An 8,735-nucleotide genomic window follows, 5' to 3' on the forward strand; every position below is an offset into this window, starting at 1 on the left:
AGAGAGGGGAGGAAGCAGGCTCTCTGCTCGGAGAGCCCGATGTGGGGCTCGATCCCAGGACTCTGGGATCATGACCTGAGCCGAAGGCAGAGGCTTTAACCCACTGAGCCACCCAGGCGCCCCTGCAAGGCTTTTTTAAAAAAGATTTTTGTTTATTGGAGTGAGAGAGCGCAAAAGTGAGTGAGCAGGGAGAGGCAAAGGGGAAAGGAAAAGGAATCTAAAGCAGAATCTGCACTGAATATGGAGCCCTACTCGGGGCTGGATCCCATAACTGCAAGATCATGACCAGAGCCAAAACCAAGAGTCTGATGCTCAACCAACTGAGCCATGTAGGTGCCCCTGCAAGGCTTTTGGAAAAGACCCCTTTAGCCTTGCAGAAGTTCTGCTCATCTTGTTCTGTGTAATCTTTTTTTTTTTAAAAAGATTTTATTTATTTATTTGACAGAGATCACAAGTAGGCAGAGAGGTAGGCAGGGAAAGAGGAGGAAGCAGGCTCCCTGCTGAGCAGAGAGCCCGATGTGAGGCTTGATCCCAGGACCCTGGGATCATGACCTGAACTGAAGGCAGAGGCTTTAACCCACTGAGCCACCCAGGTGCCCCTGTATAATTGTTTTTTAAAAGATTTTATTTTTAAATAATCTCTACACCCAGTGTGGGGTTCAAACTTACAACCCTGAAATCAAGAGTCAGACTCTCAACTGACAAAGCCACCCAGGCACACCTTTATAATCAGTTTTAAGCCTTATACCTATTGCCTCTCAAACATTCGTAGAAATAACGTGCCCAATTAGGGTCATGCTAGCTCAGCACTTTGAGATGATCTTCAACATTTATCTCAGACGGGAAATGCCTGACAGTTCTCCCTCCTCCTCTTCCCTGTTACTCAAATGTGACTTCACCGGTTTCCATTCTACACACTTTCCCTCCCATGGGGGACATGACCACCAGGAAAGATCCTTTCTGACACCAAGGGGATGAAAACACTAAATATGAAAAAAAAAAAACCCAAAAAACAAAACCACCACAACACAACCCTGACTTTTGATTAGCAGTGCTTTTGAGAAAGACCTTGATCAAAAGGGGGAGATGTGAAAATAAAGGAAACTTTATTTAAAATGGAGTCAGGAAGCCCCGAAGGGGGAGCTCTCATGCATTACCTCTTGGTGGAAGAAGCATTATCCCACAATTCCCAGCAGGAAGCAGCTTGCTTTTGGTATCCCAGCCTGAGGAAGGATGAATTTCTCCTTGCCCAGCAACAGCCCAGTTAGTGAGCGCTCAATGAAACAGTCCCTCCTCTTTTCCCCTGGGAAAGCAAGCCCCTCTCCTCTGTTCTCTGGGTTTGCCTATGGATTGCCACAGTTTGCTTGTTCTGAATTACAATTCCTCTGCTCTTCCTCAATAAACTCATTTTGCTGGTAAAATAACGGCTCTTTTGTTTTTTAAGGTTAATGGAAGCTGAAACCACCTGAGGTTTCTGGGAACAGACTGACGGGGTCTGAAAAACTGAGGTTTGCTGGGAAGGGAGGTGGTGTCTGGAGCTTTAAGTGTCGTTATTGTGGGGGTTGGGAGAGAGCAAAACTCTCGCCAGTGACCCTCTTCCCACTACCCCACCCCTTTAAGCACTCAGGATGTTAATTGGCCTGGTGGCCTTTATGTAAAAATTAGTTTGCAAACTTCTGCCAGCAGAAATCTGGGCATAATTATACTGAGTTGTCCTTTTATTTTTTTATTGTGGGGGGGGGAGGTACGAATTTCATCTAAGTTTTCTCTTTTCTGTCCTCCATGCAGTATTACTCATCAGGTGGGACCAGTGGCCAGAGGTCTGCGTTTCCGCCTCCCCCATTGCTGCTCCATCCATCCTGTGCCTGAAATACAAGTAGGGTGGGTAACCACATAGGCCCCAGTGCTCTCTAGGAGGAGCCCATTATGGTTTTAGAAAAGAACAGGCCATGGCTGCTTCGATTTAATTACCAGATATGATTAAATAATAAAAATACGTGAGCACTCAAATTCTACCAGACTTTTCTTGGATGACTTTGTGTCATCTCATTTAATCTTTCTAACAACCTGCTAAGATAGATCCTTATTATCCCCATTTTACAGTTGAGGACATAAACTTAATTAACTTACCTGGATCACCCAGCTTGTATGTTGCAGATCTAGGATTTGAAATTGGATTTGAAATCTCATCCATCTAATTCCAGACAGCTGCTCCTAACCGCTGCCTGATATGAAGTACACAGAGCCATGTGCTCCTCCTGAGTCCATTTCCTGCATTGCACATCTTATTTTCTTAGATTCTACCATTTGAGATTCAGTCCTTTGACCATGAAGACTTTTCCTACCCCAAGATCCCTTTTTTCAAGGTATCTATCCAAAGGAGCAGCAATGGCTTAATAAGCACATTAGATAACATTTGAGTGGAGGAAAATTGGTTATTAGCTAAGTTCCCCAAACAAAGGACATGGACAGTTGTTTCCTTGAGGTAATCAGTTTTGGCAAATCAGGGACATGATGGTACAAAGAACAGACAAGGTCAAATATGAATGTTAGATCAGTATCCTCAGACTTTTGCTACTACTTAGGAAGCCAACCCTTTGGGGCCTAACCCATTGTTTTTTGCATTCCAGATGATTTACCAGCACATAAGGTAAATAGTACATTTGAATTCTCAGAGACCTCCAACTTTACCTTCTGTAGCCTTCCTTGCCTCTTTCAAAGTTCCCTTTATTTCTCAAGATTACAGGAAGATTCCATCAGGTTCATATATCCTGAGGGAGATTTCCCCCCAGCAGGCGGAGATAGCATGCTGTCATAGATCCTTTGGTATTCTGTTTTTACTGTACATTTTATTTTTTATTTACTTTTTAAGATTTTACTTATTTATTTGACACAGAGAGATCACAAGTAGGCAGAGAGGCAACAGAGAGAGGGGGAAGCAGGCTCCCTCAATCCCAGGACCCTGAGCTGAAGCCGGAGGCTTAACCCACTGAGCCACCCAGGTGCCCCTTGCTGTACATTTTAATAGGTACTTGTTCAGATTAATCAACAGTCTTTATGAGGTAACAGTATGTTATTGAGGCATGTTATATTCCAGACTCTGTACTAAGCACTTTCCATGCATGATCTCATGAAAGCCTCATGAGTCTGAAAACAAACTCTATCCCAGAAAAGCCAACTTGTTCGAAGTCACAAAGATAGTAGCAGAATGGGGGTTTAGGCCAAGTCTGACTTCAGAGCCTCATAACCATGCTGGGTTGTAGCTATAGTTAGAATATAATAATTGAGCTAAATATAGAAATAGGGGCTCTGATAAAAGGTGGTAGGGTATTCACTGACCAGCAACATGGTCTGTGCTAATATTTTGCTGGTTCCTATGGATAACAATGAAATGGCACATTTATAACAACAAAATAATAAATAGAAATCTGTTTTGTTTTGTTTTTAAAGATTTTTATTTATTTATTTGACAGAGAGTGAGAGAAGGAACACAAGCAAGGGGGAGTGGGAGAGGGAGAAGCAGGCTTCCCGCCGAGCGGAGAGCCTGATGTGGGACTCGATCCCAGAACCCTGTGATCAGGACCTGAGCCAAAGGCAGACGCCGAACAACTGAGCCACCCAGGTGCCCCTAAATAACAATTATTGTTAGTATTTTATTATTTGTAGCAGTAGCTAACACCTCCCTCATTCAATGAACAAGTATTCATGGAGTGCTTCCTATATGTCAAAGATTGGGCAAGGTTCTGGGGATCCAAAAGTAAGCAAAAAATGTGTGTTTCTTACTTTCTCAGGCTTATAGTTTAGTGGCAGAAACAGACATTAAACAATCGCTCTGAGGACTGTGTAATTACAGAGATAAGAGATCAGAAGAGAAATAACATGTTCCCAGTGGGCAAATAAGAAAAGAATGTGAAATAGGTGGCGGCTTGGGATCAGGAAAGGCTTGCCTGAAGAAGAGAAGTAAAAATGTAAGGGCGAGTTGGAATGAAGTAGGTGAGGAGTGAGGTGGGAGTTGAGCTAAAATGCGCATCTCAGGGAGGGAACTGCATTAGCATATGACTTAAGGATTTGGTCTTTATGCTAAGAGCACTGCGAAGTCCATGGAAGGTTTTAAGCGAAGGCCTACTGCGAGCCAGTTTCAATTTTAGTAAGATCACTGGAGTTGCTGCAGGAATAATGGGTAGGAGGGGAGCAAAGGTATAAGTCCGGACTAGTTCGCAATTGTCCAGGCTAGAGATGACGACTTGGGCCAGGGTCATGGTTGTGGAGATGGAAACGTATTTGGGAGGTGACGGATTTCTTGGAGGTGGTGCTGATAGGACTTGGTGATAGATTCAATAAGGAGGTGTGGGATGAGGGAGGGCAGTGAGGCCCTTTCGTCGAAACAGCTACCTTGTGAGGGAGGTGTGCTATCCCTTCTTTTATGAAGAAGGAAACAGACTTCTCATGGCTTTAGTGTAAAGACCACAGGCTTCCTAGGCCCGTCGGGACATTCTCTTCATCAGGCTCTATTGACTTACATATCCTGGTCTCTGCCATTATCCTCCTAGTTCTCTGTGCTCTAGCTACAGCTGCCATTTAGTTATTTGCTCAGCCAAGCTCCTCCTAGTTTTTCTTTTAAAAGTCTTATTTATTTATTTGACAGAGATCACAAGTAGGCAGAGAGCCAAGCGGAGTTGGGGAGGGGGGAGTAGGCTCCCCACTGAGCAGAGAGCCCGATGCAGGGCTCGATCCCAGGACCCTGAGATCATGACCTGAGCCGAAGGCAGACACTTCACCCACTGAGCCGCCCAGGCACCCTGCTCCTCCTAGTTTTAAAGCCTTTTCATATACTGTTCACTTGACCTGAAATGCTTTTTTCCTTTTCTTTACTTGGCTCATCTTTCCTTGGGGAAACCTCTGATCTGTCAGACTGGATTAGGCCTTTAGGTTATCTACTCTCCTAACACTCCGTACTTTGGCACGGATTACACTTGCATCTAATTTTTTGTGTGATTATTTTTGGACAGTCCCTCCTACAAAACTGTAAGCTCCGGAGAAGAGATCTTGCCTGTCTTGTTTATCTCCCTATTACCAATGACTAGCATAGGGCTTAACATGGAGGAAGGTGTTACATGTATGTTTGTTGAGTGAATGACTGAAGCTTATAGAGTCTAAGCTAACTTGCCTACTGGTAAACAGTAAGTGACTGATTCAAGACTTGGACTTAAGTCTACCCAACAGGAGAGCCCAAGCCCCAACCACTATGTAAGACTGTCCCTGTTCAGCAACTGAAATGTCAAAGCCATACAGCAATTGCTAAAGAACTTATAATCCATTTTCTTTTTCCTCCCCTGCCCTCCCTTCTTCTTCCTTCATACCTTCCCACCTCCTTCCCTCCCTGTCTGCCTGCCTGCTTGCCTCCCAGTGTTTTTCTTTTATAAGATTTGGAAAGACTGTAAGAAGTCATCTTGTCTAACCTGTGCATTTTACAAACAATGAAACTGAAGCTAGAAAATTGCCTGCCTGAAGGCCATAGTTATTGGCAGGCTCAATAGATACCTTTATCTTTTATGGTGGGCATCATTCTAGCAAAATCAATGGAGATCTAATTTATCTAATCTATTTCAATCTTGTTTACCCAATATCCGTTTGTTATAACCAGGTTAGTCACATCACTGACCTGGGCACATGTTTTGCTCATTTTTACTTCAGTCGCATGATCCACACTGGTCCTTTTGCTTGGGATTAAGTTTTTCTTTCTAAACTACCTATTGATCCTTCAAGCCCCAGCTCTATTCTTCTCCCCTCAAGGCAGACTTTCCGGCTCACTGCAGTCATACGGCAGTGTGTGTCACTTACTTGGCCTCTAATCACACAGTAATGTGTATTTTCTTTTAAATGTTCTTAGGTGTGTTTTTTCTTCTTCGCAGACTGCCCTTACCCCAAGCTTCTGAAGGGCAGGAACCATATCACATCGTTCACCTCTTTTACAATCCTTTTGATCCCTAGAAAGCACTCTACACATTGTAGACACTCAAAGAATAATTCTTGAATGAATGAGTGAATAAATGATGTAAGCAAGAAAAAATGAAATGGTAAACTCTGCCATCTTGTGGCTATCAGTCTTTAGTGTTGCCATTTCCACTGTGGTTTTTCGTGTTGAAATTAGAACGGTACATGGTAATAAACAAGGGTGATGGTGGTGAAGTGGGAAAGGTTTCTTTTCCTTTTGCTCAGTGTGCCACCAGCATGGTCACTGAAATATAACAGAAAATGGAGGAAAACTAAAAACCAAACTAACCATGTACATAAGGACTGAGGAGTATTGATTGGATTTCCTCAGGTACAAATCCTACTTTGAAAGGGACAAGTAAAAGAAATTGTTCCAACATGTCCAACAGAGCTCTGATCAGATGACTAACCTACTCATTGAGGGGGATCAATTTTTTTTAAAGATTTTATTTATTTATTTGACACAGAGATCACAAGTAGGCAGAGAGGTAGGCAGAGAGAGAGGGGGGGGCGGGGAGGAAACAGGCTCCCCGATGAGCAGAGAGCCCGATGCGGGGCTCTATCCCAGGACCTTGAGATTATGACCTGAGCAGAAGGCAGAGGCTTTAACCCACTGAGCCACCCAGGTGCCCCAAGGGGGATCTATTAATAGATCTTTTGTGAGTGTTATCTGGTGAAGAGAATCTCTGCCTTTGAGTTATTGGTCCTAAGATCCAGTCTTCGTTTTGCTGAACAACCTTGTGCCATCAAACAATGTCTCTTGTCTCAGTTTTCTTACCAGTGAATTTACTGCCCAGTTTACTTCTAGGGCTTTTGTAAGACTCTGAAACCACAGACACAAAGATTCTTAGAAACATTTTTTAAAAAGTGACATACATGTTTAGCATTTTCATAAAAGAAAAAGAATGTTTCCACTTTCCATTTGTACAGCACCTAGATGTTTATAAAGGGCCTGTAAGGCCATTACCCATTTTTAGTCTCACAGAAACTCTAGGAGATAGGCAGACAGGCAGGTATTATTAGCCTCAATTTATAGATGAAGCTTGGAGATTCATATTCAGAGTTAATGAACCTACACTGAGGACCTGTCACGTGTCAGGCAGACTGATAGGTATGTTCACGTTAGGGAAGTTAAGTTAGTTGCCCAAGATCACCTGGCTGCTGAGTGGTAGCGTCTGTAATCTGACCCAGGTCATTTGTCTTTGGAAGCCAGTGCTCAAAGGCCACTATCTTTAGGTCAGTCAAATTCCTCTTCTGGGGCCGTTGCATTTCTCTCTCTTTCGTAGAATGAAATATTTTGTTACCTGTTAGAAATACTTACGGTCTGAAGAGCAGACCTGGGTGTAGGTTACAAGCCTGTACTCTGCTTAAGGTGATGGTTCTTAGCCCTTGGTGTACATTAACATCACTTGGGGAGTTAAAAAAAAAAAAACAAAAAACAAAAGACTACCCATGTCCTGGCTCCAAAACAGAGTAATTAAATAAGTCTCTGGGGGTGGAGCCCAGGAAAAAAGGTTTTTTTTTTTTTCTTTTTAAAGCTAATTCCAAGGTGTAGCCGGAGTTGAGAACCACACTGCTCTCGTCCCACTGTTCATGTCTGTCATCTAGTCAATGTCATCCTGCGGGACTACGGACATGGAGAGCTGACACCATGATGATCTAGCTTTGCTGCCTATGTAAGTAATAAGCTGTCTATAGTCATTTGGATTCATGGTTTTCTTGATGGCTGAATCTGTGCCGGTGTAGTGAGCCAGCCGAGCAGCTGCCCACACGCTGCTGTTTCAGGACTGCCTGACGGCTTAAGAGTACTTCCAGACTGTATAACTGGATTGGAAAAGCTTAGCAATTGGCAGAACCTTCGTGTTGGTTGTTTGGCCAGTAGTGTAAGAGCTGTTGTAATAGTAAAGGCCAACTAGAACCCTCAGAAACTCCTCACCACCACCTACCAACATAATAAGTAAATAAAAGTTAAAAACCGTATTGTATCCCAGGGAGAATTGCAGAATTTAGTGCTCTCAGAGACTTGTACAATGCATTCTGCCATCAGATACCTATTAAATTCACTAGTGTGGCCCCCCAAAAACAGATGTATCATGGCAGGTGACAATAGGAGGTACCACAGATTTTACTGAGCAGTACCAGTGGCTCTGTCGGATGTGGTATCTTTGCTAGAGCAGATCAACACAGCCTTTTGTATGTGGCTGTTGATCTACTGAATGTGTTCTTTTCTTTTTTTTTTTTTTTTTAAGATTTTATGTATTTATTTGACAGAGAGCACAAGTAGGCAGAGAGGCAGGCAGAGAGAGAAGACGAAGCAGGCTCCCTGCCGAGCAGAGATTCCGATGCGGGACTCGATCCCAGGACCCTTGGATCATGACCCGAGCTGAAGGCAGAGGCTTTAACCCACTGAGCCACCCAGGCGCCCCCTGAATATGTTATTTTCTGTACCCATCAGAAGGCAGATCAGAAAGTTTATGTTCACAGAGTATGGCCATCAGTGCACGTGGTGAATGCTGTAATGTGCCACCCAGGTTGCCTTTTAGCAGTGTGGACATGATTCCTCCAGCTGCTGGGAGCACATCTAGATGGCCTTCAGGTATCAGCCCTCTTTATGGGATGCCTCAGCTAAAGAAAACTGCTCCACCTAAGATCATGCCTCCTTCCAAGGGAAATCCACATCCAATGACTAATAAGTTCACGGGTCTAAAGGCCTAGCCCTTTTAACCCAGTTCGGGTCAACC

At 43.7% G+C, this 8,735-nt stretch overlaps 1 long non-coding RNA gene across 1 annotated transcript; it reads left to right on the plus strand.

Annotated features, from left to right (window-relative positions):
- Positions 1-129: 129 nt before the first annotated feature.
- Positions 130-8,259, plus strand: LOC131822149 (uncharacterized). The gene is made up of 3 exons (XR_009350097.1): positions 130-1,508; positions 1,789-1,881; positions 7,533-8,259. It is a non-coding gene; the product is annotated as an uncharacterized LOC131822149 (long non-coding RNA).
- Positions 8,260-8,735: the final 476 nt, after the last annotated feature.

The sequence above is a fragment of the Mustela lutreola genome, chromosome X, assembly GCF_030435805.1.
Source record: "Mustela lutreola isolate mMusLut2 chromosome X, mMusLut2.pri, whole genome shotgun sequence".
NCBI classification, from domain to species: Eukaryota; Metazoa; Chordata; class Mammalia; order Carnivora; family Mustelidae; genus Mustela; species Mustela lutreola.